Source organism: Heterocephalus glaber, unplaced genomic scaffold, assembly GCF_053883595.1.
Source record: "Heterocephalus glaber isolate CG9 unplaced genomic scaffold, H.glaber_assembly_v1.0 deba00001608, whole genome shotgun sequence".
In the NCBI taxonomy this organism is placed as follows: Eukaryota; Metazoa; Chordata; class Mammalia; order Rodentia; family Bathyergidae; genus Heterocephalus; species Heterocephalus glaber.
The window spans coordinates 10,976,514-10,992,977 of record NW_028258379.1 but is presented as its reverse complement, the minus strand read 5'-3'; positions in this window follow the sequence as shown (position 1 = coordinate 10,992,977).

Genomic DNA, 16,464 nt, shown 5'->3' with positions numbered 1-16,464 from the left:
TACACTTTAGGTATAAAATACACTTACATTCCTCATTGGGATCTTGTACCTTTACATGAGTATCTTGGTTCTTGTTTTTTCCCCATGCCCCTGCCCTCCCTTCACCCCCTCCACCCTTCCCTATTTGCAAAGACTTTGTTTCCATTTTTTTCCTTTTCTCATATTTTTTCTTTGCCCTTCTTTCCTTTCCCCTACACCTCCCACTTCCCCTTCTCCTTTAGACCTTTTCTTCGCATTACACAATATCAATTATACATTTTTAAAAAAATTACCATATCAAGATTTAGAGGACATTACCACAGATTTTATAGAATTTAAAAGGATATAGAAAGCATATTACAAAAATCTGTTTTGAAATAAATTTGACAACTTCTATGAAGTACCTTGGAAGACAAATTAATGAAACTAACTCTGGAGGAAATATAAAATTTGAATAGCACCTATTTTTTTTTTATTAAATTCTTTTATTGGTACACGGTAGGTATACAACAGAATTACATTTCTCATTGGGAACTGCACCTTTACATAATGCATCTTGGTTCTTATTTTTTCCCCATTCCTAGCCCTCCCTTCACCCCCTCCACCCTTCCCTATTTACAAAGACTTTATTTCCATTTTTTCCATTTCTCATCATTTGTCCTTTCCCTTCTTTCCTTTCCCCTGCCCCTCCCACTACCCCTACCCATTTGGACCTTTTCTTCCTATTTTGCATTATCCATTATTCATTCTAATCATTGGTACATTTCAGGTATACAATATAATGACATTCATCATTGGAAATTTGCACCTTTACATAGTCTCTCTTGGTTCTTATTTTTCACCGTTGCCCAGCCCTCCCTTCAACCCCTCCATTCCTCCCTATTTACAAAGATTTTGTTCCTATTTTTCCATTTTCTCATATTAATCCCATTCCCTTCTATCCTTTCCCCTAGCCCTCCCACTTCCTTCCCCTTTGCCCCTTTTCTTCCTATTTCACATTACCTATTATACATTTAGTCCTTATTTACACTTGAATAGCACCTATTAAAGAAAGTATATTCCTAGCTTGAAAACCCACCTACATGACAACAACAGGCTCATATATATTTTAACTGATAATTTATATCCAACATTTAAAGCAGAAAAAAAGAAGGAACACTTCTCCCCTCCTTTGAGGAAATCAACATTGTGCCAATACTAAAACTGGATAAAGGTAATAGAAAAGTATGAACATAAATAAAAATTTGTTTAACAAAACAAACTATTAGAAGTCAGATCTGGCAGTATGTAGAAAGTGGTTTTATTATAGGGATGGCAGTGTTAGTTCAGCATTGAAGATCCACCCCCAAAAGTCATCATTTTAACAGAGGAAAGGAAAAAGCCATATGATCCTGTCAGTAGTTGCAGAAAAAGTATTGGACTAAATTCTACAGCAGTTCATGGTAAAAGCTATCAGGAGACTAGAAGAAGAACAGAAACTTCTCAACAGATAAGCTATGTACTCCGTACTTCCAGCAAAAACACCTTATATCAATGGAGAAGATACAATGCTTTCTTACTAAGGTGGGGAACAAGGGCAGATATGCCTACTCTTCACCCCTCCATTAAACATTGAAATATAGGCCCAAACCAAAATAGTCTGGCAATAAAAAGAAACAATTAGCATAGGATTGGCAAGGTAGAAGGAAAATCTTTATACATAGATGAAATGATCATCTACAGAGAAAATACTAAGAAATCTCTAGGAAACTCTAGAACTTGTATTTGAATTTAGCAGGATTAGAAAACACAAAGTATATATAAAAATTCAGGTCTGTGTATACTTGCTATAAATGAAGAATTGGATATTGAAATTTAAAAGTTATGTAGGAGTACAAAGGACCTAGAAAAGTAAAAAGAAAAAGTAAAAAAAAAAAAAAAACAGTGTTAGAAGACGTTTGGTACCTAATTTTAAGACTTCCTCTAAAGCTACAGTAATCAAAGCAGTGTTGGTGTAAGGAACGACATATAGATCATTGGAATAAAAGAGAATCTACAAATAGAACCACACATATATGTTCCACTGAGTTTTGAAAGATTATTTAACATTTACATCTTATAGAACATAAACTCAACTCAAGAGCAGAGGAAAAGATAGTGTTTTCAGCAAATGGTACTAGAACACCTGGTATCCATATAAAAAGAAAATAACCTCAACCCTTTATTTCCATACATAAAAATAACTTGAAAGGATCTATGAACCTAAATACAAAAGACTACAATTATAAATCTTTAAGAAGAAATTATAAGGGAAAATATTCATGAATTTTGGGGTAGGCAAGAATTTCCTAGGATACAAAAAACATGATGTATAAAAGAAAAAAATTGATAAATGAGATTCCATCAAAATTTAGAACTTTAAATGACATCATTAAGAAAATGAAAAGTAGTCCTTAAACTGAACATATTTATAACCTATGACCAGAATATATAAAGAACTCTTACAGCTCATTAATAGACAACCCAATTAAAAAGTAGACACAAGAAGATGATAAATAGCTAGTACAGCAAAAGGAGAGGTGTGCAACACTAGAATTAGAAAAATACTAATGAGTATACAAACAAAATCGTATTATACACTCATTAGGGAGAGAAAGTTAAAAGTTTTAAAAGAGCAAATGTCAGCTTAGGTGTGAACCAGTTAGAACTTACTAATACTGCTCATGTGAATGTGAAATGATAAAACCATTTTGGAAAACAATATAGAAATTTCTTGTATTACTGTTAAGAACCAACAGTTCTGTTCTTAAGTTTTTACTTAAGAAGAATGAAAACACATGTTCACAATAGATTTGTACATAGAGGTTGACTGTCCCTTATCTGAAATTCTTGAGACCAGAAGTGTTTCAGATTTTCCTTTGAAATCTACTTGATCTGCAAAGAGGATAGCTACTTCTGCTTTTTTTCAAGTTCCTGTCGCATGGAGTATTTTTTTCCACCCTTTTGGATGATTTTTCTTTATAACTTTCTACATATCTAATTTTGCAATAACAAATATGCACTGGTTTCATTATTAGAAAAAAATCATTGGAGAAAAAAAATCATTTTTTTTCTCCTTTTTTAATCAGTGTCAGAGGACCAGATGCTGTTAAAACAGCTGGCCTGAGACCACCTTGTGAAAGAACAAACCTTTCAAGAGCTATTTTCTTTTCATTAAGTAGTGCATTTCTTACTGGCGAAAGGGAGGGTGGGTAATCAATAGATCAACACCAGAAGTTTTGTGATGATTTCCCAGGGGAGAGACTGCCTGGGAGCCTGAAGTCTGTTCTGTCTGGCCTGCTGATGCTCCTGAACTCCTGGGGAATTTAGCAGATTAATCACTGTGCTCTTTAACATAATGGCCTCCAGGTTCATGTACAATTATTATGTGTCAATCAAAAATAAAACTAAAAAAAATCATCACACTCCATCAAAGACTTTGCTATTTTAACTCTGTTGACTTCTGAACTGTAGGCAAGCATACAATAGACTGAGTACCTTCCATGTAGATGACCAAGTTCCATGGAGGGAAACAGCTTTCCATCAGGAAGAGCACTATTCAACCAGGAGGAAGAAAGATATGCTATCTAGGCAGAAAGGATCCAGAGAAGATGAAATCAAGCTAACCACCTCAGAACTGTGGGCTGTCTCACTGCACCAGCAGTCAGAGCTTCTGGCCCTCCTTCAATTTCTCTTCCCACTTTCCCCATCATTCCCAAGGCTCCAGCCAAGCTGGCTGCTTTTTGTTCCCTGGACACAGCTGCTGCTTCTCTGCCCCGAAACCTGCATGTGGCTCACTTGTTCATTTCATTCAATTACTGCTCAAATGTTGTCTCCTTAGAGAGGCCCTCTGTTGTAGACAGTTTGTGGTACTATAAGAAAAGTACCATAGGCTGGTGGCTTAAACAACAGATAAATACTCCTCAAGTTCTGAAGGCTGGAAAGTCTAAGATGAAAGTGCTTGGATATTCATTCCTCGTGAGGACTTTCTTCTTTGGCTTCAGACGATGCCCTCTGTGTATCCTCATACGAGGAGGAGGAAGAGGTAGAATAAGAGCTCGATCACTTTGTTTCCTTCGAAGGGAACCACTTCTACCATGGAGGCTCTATCATGGAGGCTCCATGTCCTCAAGCAATCCTAACTACCTCCCAAAGCCATACCTCCAAATCCCATCCCTTCAGGATTAAGGATTCTATGTATGAAGGCAGGGAACACATTCAGTTCATAGTATCTTCCCTGGAATTCATACTAAATTGCCATCAAAACATCTCCTACCAGAGGTGTTAGTGAACACCTCACCTGGCTTACATTTTCTTTGGATAACTGAGTTTTTCATCTGAAGTTTCATAACAATATGCCCATGTTCATTTATTTATCATCCCTGTCCTCCATTATAATACAAGTACAATGACAGCAGGAACTTTCTCATGTTTACTTATGTTATAATTCCTACAGCATGGCAAGATATAGCCAGATTTCAATAAATCATCATGTAATCAATAAATGACCAAATTATGTCTCCTACTTCACTTTAAAAGGGGGTTTTGTGGCAGCATTACTGTCCCTCACCAAGGCAGGCTATTTCAAGTGAATCAAGGTAGGGTATCTCAGGTGAGTGAAAGTGGGTTACGTTAGGTGAGTCAAGGTGGAATAATTCAGGGTGCCCCTGGTGTTTTAATATTCTTCCCTCTTCCTACCTCTTTCCTTCCCTCATTACTATTTGTTGTCACTCCCCTTTCCTTTCCCTCACTTTCTTTTATTCTCCTCCATTTCCTTTCTTCCATCCTCTCCTCTGGGGAATTCCCTCAGGTCCTCAGCCTTTTTCTGGGCATCTCCTTGTGTTCATCATGGCCCAAACCTGTTCTTTCCCCTGTGGACCTAGCCTCCGAGACCTGGAGTCTGCAACTCCTTTCCATGGGCTGTGATCCTGAGAAGTCCCTCACACAATGGCGTTTCCGCCTCGCCCCTAATACTTCATGTGGCACACTTATTCTCTCCTAAGGAAAGTAACACAAAAGCGACCATCCAGTATTAAAACCTCCCACCAATGAGAACGCTGTTGTTTCAACAAAGGAAGAATACCAGAGACTGTAAAACTCCCGTGCAGCAAGGATTCTGCAGTGGAAGAAGTAGCCCTGAGCTGGAAGTAGGAGCCACGGATTCTGGTCTCAACACTTCTATTAGCTATGTGCCCCTAAGTAAATCGCATAATCATTTACAAGCCTCATTTTTCTAATCTGTCAAATTGGAGAATATCTAACTTCAGGGGTTATTATTAGTTTCCTAGGAGAAAATATTTTATGATATAATTTAAAATTGTGAAATGTTATGCAAACATCAGATAGTTATGGGGGTTTTTTTCTTTAAGTAAAATGATACAAAATTGGGAAGCAGATGACCTCCATTAACTACGTTCCAAAGGCCTCACTGGGGTTTAATAGCTCATTACTACTCAAAAGAAGTAAATCAGGCTTCAGAGGCTTCCAGGTACACATGGAGGCAGTCAGATAGGTGAATTTGGGGGCTGTCAGGTAGTTTGCATTGGAGATTGCTGGGAAGATGCCATTGGAGGCTGCTGGGTAGATGCCATTGGAGGCTGTCCGGCAGGCACTGGAATAGTTAAGACTTAGCAGGTACAGAGGGAGCCTTGCCGGCAGACTACCCACCGAGTTGGCAAGGCACAGTCTGGGGAGGTCACTAACCTTCCTACTGGCACCTTGCTGCCCACAGTGCTGCAGGGTCTGAGACCCCGTGTTGTTGCCTCACTCGGTTCTGTCACTCTTCCTCTCTGACCCAGTGAGGTCCACTGGGAGACCCTAGAGAGGGCGTTGGCTGCCAACAAATGGGGCTGTTGGGCCACTGCTCACAACAGGGCCCCAAGGGACCACTAGGATCTTGTTGGGTAAACAGTCGAAGAGACTAGAAAAAATCCATTTTTAGCCACTTAGAAATTTAAGCCATTCTGAAGATTTGACTTAAAAAAAAAAAAGAAAAGAAAGAAAGCCATGGAGAGAGGACTGATAGTCCTGTGGTTGGGGCATCCTAGGGAGTACTGCTGCCTAGAGACAGGAAGGCCCTTCTTCCTTTATCCTCTTAACAACCAGAGACAGAAACTAAGCACTGCTTCAGGCAGCTTAAAGCCAAAACAAAACAAAAAAGAAAAGGAAAAAAATGGTCGCTTTAGGCATCAAGCTCAAGGAGGGCAGGAAAACTTTCAAAACTGAGCAAAGGCCAGGTCAAGCAAACATAATGCTAGCCTTACATTACTTAGTGATTTATATGCAAAACTCTAGGTACGGGGGAGAAAAAGGTAATTAAATTAAGTATATATATAATATTTTGAAATAACAATTTAATAAATTATGTATGGTATTGTACACTATGCGATGCATATCTGAATTTTTTAAATCTTTTATAACTTGATTCAATCAGAAATCCAAAATATAGACTAAAGAATTTATATAACAAAATGATTTCTAAGAAGGCACTGCCAGGCTCTTGTGTCTTTATAACAGATTTTAACTGAACTTTAACATTTGCTAGCCTGGCATGGTGGCACATGCCTATAATCCTAGCACTTGAGAGGCTGAGGCGGGAGGATCGCTGCAAGTTCAAGGACAGCCTGGACTACAGAGTGAGATCCTGTCTCAAAAAACAAAAACATTTGCTAAAACCGAATAATTGACAAAATTCATGGATGTAATAAATACTGGGGTTGAAATCATAGTTCTACCTAATGATCCCACCAAATTTAAATCCCTTGCCCCAAGAATGTTGAAGTGGTAACTAAATATAAACTAGAGAAAAATAAATACGCTTCACTTTTCCTGTAGTCCTGCCTGAAGTTTCTCATAATCACAGTACCCACTGCTATAAAAGATTCAGTGCAGGGCACAGATGCTCTGATCCAATAAATAATATATTAAAATAAACTAACTCTTAGCAAATGTTTTGATAAAATGGGACCCCATGAAGCCTCAGTTAAAATAGTTAATATGGCCTAAAGTAACTTAAAATATGGTCTTTAAGGATTAAAACTTATATGAAACCGGGCCCGGGATTTAGTTCAGTGGTTTCGCTGCCTGCTGCGTAAGTGCAAGGACCCAAGTTCAATCCCCAGTACCAAAAAAAACCCCCAAATAAACAAAAACTTATATGAAACCTAATTCATAAAAGGGTGATTATCCCCACTGCTTGCTTCCCCACTCAAGAGTTGCATTATCCCAGTTCTCAAATCTAGGAAAAATGAAGAACACCTCATCATGGATCACTATAACCTTAATGCTGGTGTTCCCATCCATCAAGGTCCCTACCCCCAATACCTAATATTCTTAAAATTACTGACTCTACGCAACAATTTGTAAATATTATGCTTGTACAGATTTATTCTGTGCCTAATTCAGTAGCCCTTTAGGTTCAGCTTGCCTTCACCTCCAAAGGAACACAGTACACTGCCCTGGGGGGCGGGGGGGGGAGGGAAATGTACTTTGTGATCAAGGCCTTAACAACCTCTTCTCTTGCCTCCTGGAGTCTCTGGGCCACTTATAATGGCCGTTAGTAGACCCAAAACTTCTGCAAGAAGAAATTCCCCCTCTCAGCTTCTTCCTCTACACCATTAAAACAACAAATAGCTGGCTTCCTCCTGAGCTTTCTCAGAAATAGAGACTCTTACAATCCCTGAGCCTGTGACCCTCCCTAGCCAGCTTTCATGAAAATGGCATCCACCTGGCCCCAAAGCTCCCTGCTGGAGATGACACTGGCCAACAGGATTGCTCCAACTCAAAATCTCACTGTGGGAGATAATTTCAACTCCTGTGCTGGAAATGATTTCACTTCTAACATGAAAGCCTTACCTTGAGATGTCCACAAGCTTAGCACAGGTACCAAACCTTGAGAGAATGGAGCCAAACCTGGCCCTTTAAAAACTTTTCCACATGCAGGAAATGCTGACTGCCTCTAATCAGTCCACTGACAGGTGACAGAGTGCTAGAGGAAGTCAGGCTTTCCCCAGGTGCCACTGACTATCTGGGAAGCACCTTGAGATTAAGCGAGTGCCCAGTAATGGGAGTTCATGGACTCTATGAGTGATACTGCTAACCATCCTAAGTGAAGGGACTTAATGAAATGTTATTGCAGAACGTGGGCAAAAGAAGAGGGAAAGGGGAGGGCCGGGGATTTAGCTCAGTGGTTCCCCCCACCTGCCTCGCAAGCCCAAGGTCCTGAGTTTGATCCCCGGTACCCCTCCACAAAAAAAAGAGTGAAAGGGGAAATAAGTAGAATAAAAGTGTGCCATGTACAGGAACCTAACAACCTAAATGAACGAGAGCATTATATGTCATAAACATGAGGTGAGATTAATAATATCAGCAAGAACAAAAATGGGGGAAAAGGATTTAGAGGAGGAAGGAAGGAGGAGGGAGGGAAGGGGAAGGAGATTAAAAACCAAATCAAGCTGTATTAGGTACATGTACCCTCTTCCCAGGATGACTGTAAACTGCATTTGCTGCAAACATGTACTAAGAAAAAAAAGGAAAAAAAGAAGGAAGAACTAAAAAATAAAAGATACTTTAAAAGATGTTGAGAGAGTATCTTCTTTGAGCTAATCTGCTACAATAACAAAACGTATGTGTGACAATAAATAAAACTCAAGGAAGATTAAATTTGAAAAAAGTCAAGGCTATTTTTCTGCGATGTGTATTTTTACTTTTGGGAATTCTCAAAAATAAATGTTGTTAATAAAAAAGTTAATCTAAAAAAAAGAAAAAAGAAAAAAGAACCAGGTGCAGAATACAATGCATTTATCCAAACTTCAGGCAGTTGTCTTAGCCCTGGCCAACAAATAGTCCCATCTTCATGTTTATGATAAATTATTGGGCCATTATCTAAAAATAGTCTCCTTCAAGGTAAAAACACCAAAAATCTCTAGCTTCATGGATACTCAAAATATAATCAAAATAGCACCTTTTCCACATAAACTAAAGCCTAAAAGTCATGCCTAGGATACTCCTCATTTCTTTTAGAACTACAGCCACTATTGGAGTAACCGAGACACACAATTCAATTCTTAAAATACGGAATGCTGGGCTCTTAAAAAAGGCATTCAATGAACTTTTATGTCTCTAATCATCCCATCATGACAGGTTTAATTAAAAGACAAAAGTCACCTCAAACATCTACTTTTTAAATTCCAATTCAACAAATAAGCCCTTAAAAAAGTTTTTAGATTTGAGGCAATGTCATCTTAATCTATCTTTACCAATTTTCTATCTTGCCCCCATCCCACAGTACTGGAGGCCAGATCAAGGGCCCATATCCTCCTGGGACTCATTAACCATAGACTGTCCCATAAGCCAGGAAACTGCTCATCGGATACAGGACCCACTAAAAACTAAACTTCCACCAGAAAAACAACCAAAATGTCCTGCTAGGTGCAGCTGTCAACCATTGTATTGGCTGTTGGTCTTACCTACTGTTTTGGACATTTTCACTGGTTTAGTCTGAAGGTTCAGCCCAGAGTGGGTACCCACTTGAAAGGGATACCTTAGTCCCATATCCCAGACCACATCGAGCTGGATCAAAATCTCACCACAGGAAATCACATCTCCCTGAGTCAGGGCTTCACACTTAGTGATGAATCCACCTCCTGGACTGAAGGTAACTTCGCTCCTTATTCTAAAACCTGTATTGGATTTCCTGTCAGTCCTTGTGGGCACCTCTTTTCTCTTGTGGGTCAGCGAGTAATAAAAGGTTTCTGTCACACTGCCTGCTCTGAGTCTCACGTGACTGGCACACCTGAAGCCAACTCCAGTCTGCCCTGTACTAGACTGGGCCTTTCTTTGCTTATGTTCACTCTCAAGAGACCTCAACAATAACTTAGAAAGAACCCACAACACCAGCTACGTTAAAATCAGAAATAAGAAGGGCCAGGGATGTGGCTCACTGGTGTCATGCCTGCCTGGCAAGTGCAAGGTCCTGAGTTTGATCCCCGATACTGGAAAAAAAAAAATCAGAAACAAGAAAAAACTGTCTAGTATTTCTTCTATTATTCAACATTGTTTTGCAAGTTTTAGGCAAAATAATAAAACATGAACCAGCATAAATATGGGCAAAAAGAAACTTTTTAAAAATTTCAGATTAAAACTTTATTTTCTTAAAATGATTAAGAAATTCTACTTCAGACCTCAGTTTCCTTATTCATAGAACTGATAGTATAGTATCTCCCTTGCAAAAAAATTATCAAGAGTAAAGGAGCCAATGTATATAAAACACTTAATTGTGCTACCCCATTGTTAGTACTCCATATATCTTAAAGATTATTTTGATAATAGAATTGAATAAAGTGACTGGATACAAAATGAAAACTATAAAAATTAATAATTTTAATAAACAGAAATTTACATGTTAAGGAGGAGGAAATAACATTTTAGTAAAGACTCAAAACTGTAAAATATCTAGAAATAAAATTCAAAAGAAAGGGAAAAGATATAAACAAGCAAATCTATAAAATTGTACTGAAATATGAAAAACAGAGATACCTGGAGGGTCAACTTTCTATGGTAAGAAGTTATAATATAAGTAAATGTCTAGCCTTCCTAAAGTGATATATATTTAATATAATTTCAACCAGAATTCTTGTTTGGTATTTTTACACCAGATATAATAATTTTAAGGACCAGCAGAAGAAGAGCTAAGAGTAACCAGTGCATTTTTACAAAAAGACAAGATATAAAAAAAGTTAAATTATTTCCACTCTACCTGTGGTTTGAAGATAACAAAGCCTAACAGTTGGCCTGAAGGATCAAGACACATGAAAATGCCACAGTGAAACTCAGTCTTCTGTAACATTATTAATGTGCATTAATAAAATATACACATTCTTTAGGGAAAAAACATGCGAGGGAAAGGAGGCCCTTAGAAGTGACCCAAAATTCTTCAGTGCTTTCTCCCTGAGACATCTGCCCATTCACAAACTGTGGTCGGATGAAAAGCAAATCAGAAAATGGCAACTAAGACACTGAAAGAGTAAATAGAACTCTGAGAACTCTGGTCTACATGGAGACAAAAAACAAAGTGGAGCTCCTGGCTCACCATGGAGGAGAGCATTGGGATACAAGGAATAAATAGAGCAGGCCTCACTCTGTCAGGAACACACTCTCAAATGAGCTCAAATACACACTGGATTAAGATAATTCACCTCCACCCGGACAGTCTGTCAGAAAAAAAAAAAGGAATTCCTTTTTTAAAAAATTCTAACATTATCCAGAAACTCGTTAATTTCTATAATATTTCACATGGAAGGTTAACATTCCATTAGACAAATACCAGGCATTCCAAGAGACAATGAAAGCTAATAGGAAGAAAGAGACAAAGACAGGTAGAGATATAGAAAGAGAAAATGGTGAATCAAACCCATGAAAGAATAATGGCAGAAATAATAGAGATACAACAAGAAATGATAAAATAGACAATGTTCGTACATTAGAAGTCAACAGAGGTAAAAGTTTTTTCTTTGAAATGTCTTAAAGACAGTATTACAAATCTTAGCCTGACTGACCAAGAAAAAGATGTAGCATGTTACCCATACCAAAAATTTAGATAAAGAAAAACACAATCTTTAAAATGCAGGTCCTATGGACCTTAAAAACATTCAAAGAAGCCAGGCACGGTAGCACATGCCTGCTATCTTAGCTACTGGATGAGGTAGGAGGATCTCAATTTAGAGGTCAGGCTGGGCAACCTAGTGAAACCCTATCTCAAGAAATCAAAAGCACTAGTGATGTAGCTCAGTGGTAAAGCATGTTGGGCTCAATCTTCAGTACCACATATACACAGAATAGAAATAGTCTATTATGAATAATATTCTCTTCATACGTTTGACAACACCTGTGAAATGGGAAAATTCCTTGAAAACACAATTTAGCACACCAAAACAAGAAGTAGAAAATCTGTATATATTTTTAGTTACTTTAAATATCAATGTGGTAGTCAGAATAATGGTCACCCAAGGGTGCCCCTATTCTAATCTCTTACATCCGTGAATAATCTCAACGTGTGCAACAAGAGACTTTGCAGATGTTGATTAAATTAAGGATCTCGATATGGGAGGTTTAGATTGTCAGGACAGGTGCATTTCAATCACAAGGTTTTAGAGGTGGAGAGAGTTTCTCACTCTGTGTAGGAAGATGTGACCGAAGGAGATGGATTTGAGAGTTGCAATGATACTGGCTTTGGAGATGGAAGAGGGGCCATGAGCCAAGTGGGCAGTCTCAGGCATTCAGAAAAGACAACAAAAAGGATTCTTCCCTGGAGCCTTCAAAAAGGAGCACAGTCCTAGTACCTTGGTTTTAGCCCAGAAAGAGCTCTGTCACACTTCTAACCTACCAAACAATAAGAGAATTTATTTGCATTGTTTTAAATCACTAAAGTAGTAATTTCTTACATAGCAGCCACAGACTACTAATACAATTTGTTAAAGAGATTGAATTCCTAGTTAAAAAATCTCCCCACTCGGAAAAGCCAGTCTCAATTTGACTTCTTCAATGTTAGTCAAACTCTTCCTGAGAATAGAGAGGAGGGATCGTGTCTCACCTCACTTGATCTAAAAACCCCTGATACAGTATCATAGTCTGACAAAAATGACACAGAAAATTACAAGCCAATCTCTGTCAGGAATGTAGACACAGAAATCTTTAACATATAGTAAACAAATAATAGTTATTAACATAAAAGGATAATACAACACACACGATGTGACTTTATCTAATGTTAGAAAATGACTCCTTAAAATTTACCACTTTAATATATTAAGACAAAATTTCGTACAATCATCTTGGCAGATATGTAGAGAACAGTTGAGAATATTCAACAGATATTTGTGACTTAAAAAAAGAAATCTTAAATTAGGAAAAGAAAGGAACTTCCTTACTCTGATAAAGATTTTCTACAAAGGACATATGACTAATATCATATTCAATGAGAAAATATTGAAAGCATTTCCATTGAGATGAAGAAAGAAACAGAGATTCCTATCATGTCTACTTCTATTTATCATTATATTTGAAATCCTAGTCAGTGGAAAAATAAAAGATTTAAAAGAAAACTTGTAAGCACAGTTATAAACTATTAGAGTTAAAAGTAAATTTAGCAATGTCCCCATATACAAAATCAGTATATAAAAACAATTACCATTAAAAACAATTTAGCATAAAGTTTTGTTTAACTAGATTAAAAAAAAGAAAAAATAGCATTTGCTTAGTATCACAAAACTCCAATACCTACCTAGGAATAAATCTAAGGAAAGATGTGTAAGACCCGTACATTGAAAATTTTAAGATCCCATTAGGAGAAATGAAAAAGATCCAAACAAACAGATATTATATTGTCAAAGGTCAGAAGACTCAATATGTAAAGACATCAATTCTTTTCAAATTGACCTATAAATTCAATAGTTTTAAATTCCCAGCAGAAATCTTTGTGAAAACCAACTAAATCCTAAAAATTTATGTGTAATTGCACAAGGCCAAAAATAACTAAGACAATTATGAAGAAGAACAAAATAAGGCACTCACTGTACTAGAAATCAAGCCTTTTATAAGTTATAATAAGTAAAACAGGATGATGTGGGTACAAAAGTAGAAACATAAATGAATAAAACAGAGGGGAGAATCCATGACATGACACATGAACATGAACAATTGATTTATACCAAAGGTGACACTGCAGGTGAAATGACCTCTTTTCAATACATTGTTATCTTTTTCAATTATTTGTATGTTTGTATAGATAAAACAAAATTTCACTCCTACTTCACATTAAGTACAAAAATGCAATTCCAGGAGAATTGTAGATCCAAATTTGAATGATAAAAAATAAGAGCTCTAAAATCTAACACAGAATAATATCTTCATGACCTTGGATAGACAAAAGAAGAGGAACTAGAAAGGATTTAGGATTTTAAAAAATCGTGATAAACTGACTATAATAAAAGTAAGAACTTTTGTTCATCAAAAGAGACAGCACAAAGGACAGAAAAGCAAGCCATAGACTGGGAGAAGATATTTGCAATACATGTAATGACAGAAGACTCACCCAGAATATCTAAAAAACCCCCACACATCAATAAGAAGAAGACAGACAACCTTATAGAAGAACTAAACCACAGACGCAAACACTTTAAAGAAAATATAAAAAAGCTAATATACGCATGAAAAAGTTTCTAGTTCCATAGTCATTAGAAACATGAAGTGAAAACCACAAATTAAAGTTAAATACACACCCATCAGAATGGCTAAAGCTAAGTAGGTGAACAAAGAATGTGATAAAATAATGATAGGGAGCATGAGTCTATAAGAGTACAAATCCCTGAAAACTGTCATCAATTAATGATGCATATTCATATATTCCATAGGCCAGTGATCCCATTCTTAGGTGTATATCCAAGACAAGTGAGGACATTTACAAACCAAAAGGCATGTATACCAATGTACACAGCAGGATTATAAAAAATAATAACAATCCAGAGACAATTTAGATATGATATAGAAGAGAATGAAAAGTTACAAAGCTTCAGCTAGAAGGAATATGTTCTGGTGTTTTATTGTACAGCAAGGTGAGTATAGGGAGTAATAATGATTGCTGTTTATCTCAAAATAGATAAAAGGGAGGATTTTAAACTTTCTCGCTACAAGGAAATGATAAATATTTGAGGTGATGAAAAGTTCATTAGCCTGATTTAATTTTTCTATATGTATACATGTATTAAAATATCATATTGTACCCTGTAAATATATATTGTTATTTGTCAATTTAGAATACAAGTTTTTGAAGTGAAAATTAAATTGTTTATCCCTTCAGTAAAAAGTACAAAGCAATGAAAAACAGCAAACTCCTGCTACACAACAATATGGATGAACCTCACACAAAGGAATTGAGCCAAGAATCTAGACACCATAGTACTTTCTATATCCTCCAATTTATATAAAATTCAAAGTCACATAAAACTAATGTAGGGTTTTAGAAGTTGGAAGAATAAATAACTTTAGAGAGGAGGAAAAAGAAGGATAGAGACATGAGAGGAGCCCCAGGGTACTGGTAATATTTATTGTCTTAGGTGATGATCAAATACAATGCATTTAATTTCAAAAAATTCTTTGAGGGCCGGGGATTTAGCTCAGTGGTTCTGCTGCCTGCCTCGCAAGCACAAGGTCCTGAGTTCCATTCCTGGTACCAAAAATAAAATTCTTTGAGGTTATATTTATAACTTGTGCACATTTCTGTATGTAAACAATTTTACTAAAGAAAGAAAGACAAAAAATAGTTAAATGAAAAAATGTTTAAATACTTCTTATAACAAGGTTAATAATAGAGCACATAGGAAAGAATTATGTCCCATTAAACTACCCTATCATCAAATGGTGATTACTAAACTTTTATCTCCCCTACAGAGCAGTTGTAGAACTTACTTGGAGCTTCAGCTTGATGATCTGTTTTGCCTCTCTTCACTGCTATGAAATCGAACAGTCTGAGGGCTATGGAGTCCCGGCACCTAGGTTGCCTGTGAGCAGCATTATGGCTTGTGCTGAATCCAGAGCCTAGAATAGTTGTGACGGGCAGGCATGCTAGGTAGGATGTGCTGGAGGCCCCATTTTTGAACTCCACCTGTGAAGTTCTGAGTCACAGTGAAACATAACAGAACATAACCAAGAAGCCACATGACCTTTTCCTACAATTTATTGGGTTTGCACCATCAGACTCAAAGGAATCAGCCCTCCTTAGACTCAGAGTAGTCTAAGACCTGGTCACCACATGAAATTTGTAGCATTTGGTTGTAGATGATGCTTGTCTCTGGAGAAAGAAGAACATTCTGTGATGAGGACTCATAGAATTAGCCCAAAAACATGAATTCTGCATTAGTTTGTGAAGGCCTGCTATGGTTCAGACGAGTGTTCCCCCAAAGGCCTGTGTGTTGAAGGCATGGTTGCCTGCCAGTAGTAATATTGAGAGATGGTTGAAGGCATGTTTTCCAGCCTGTAGTCATATGGAGAGGTGATGGTGCCTTTAAGAGGTGAGGCCGAGTGGGAGGAAGTTAAGTCAACGGGGACATACTCTTGAAGAGGACACTGGGACCCCTGATCCTTCCCCACTCCCCCTCTTCTCTCTCTCTGTGTTTCCTGGCTGCCATGAGATAGACTTCCTCTGCCACATGCTCTTGCCACGATGTACTGCAGCACCACAGACCCAAAACAACAGGGCCAACCATGGACTAAAGCTTGTGAAATTATGAGCTAAAATAAACCCTTTCCCTTACTAAGTTGATTATCCCAAGCATTTTGTTACAGTAACACAAAGCAGACTAACACAGGCTACTGCAACAAAATACCATAGGCTAGGTGGCTTAAGCAACAGAAATTTATTTTCTCACAGTTCTGGAAGCTAAAAGTCCAAGTTCAAGATGTGAGCACTTTTGA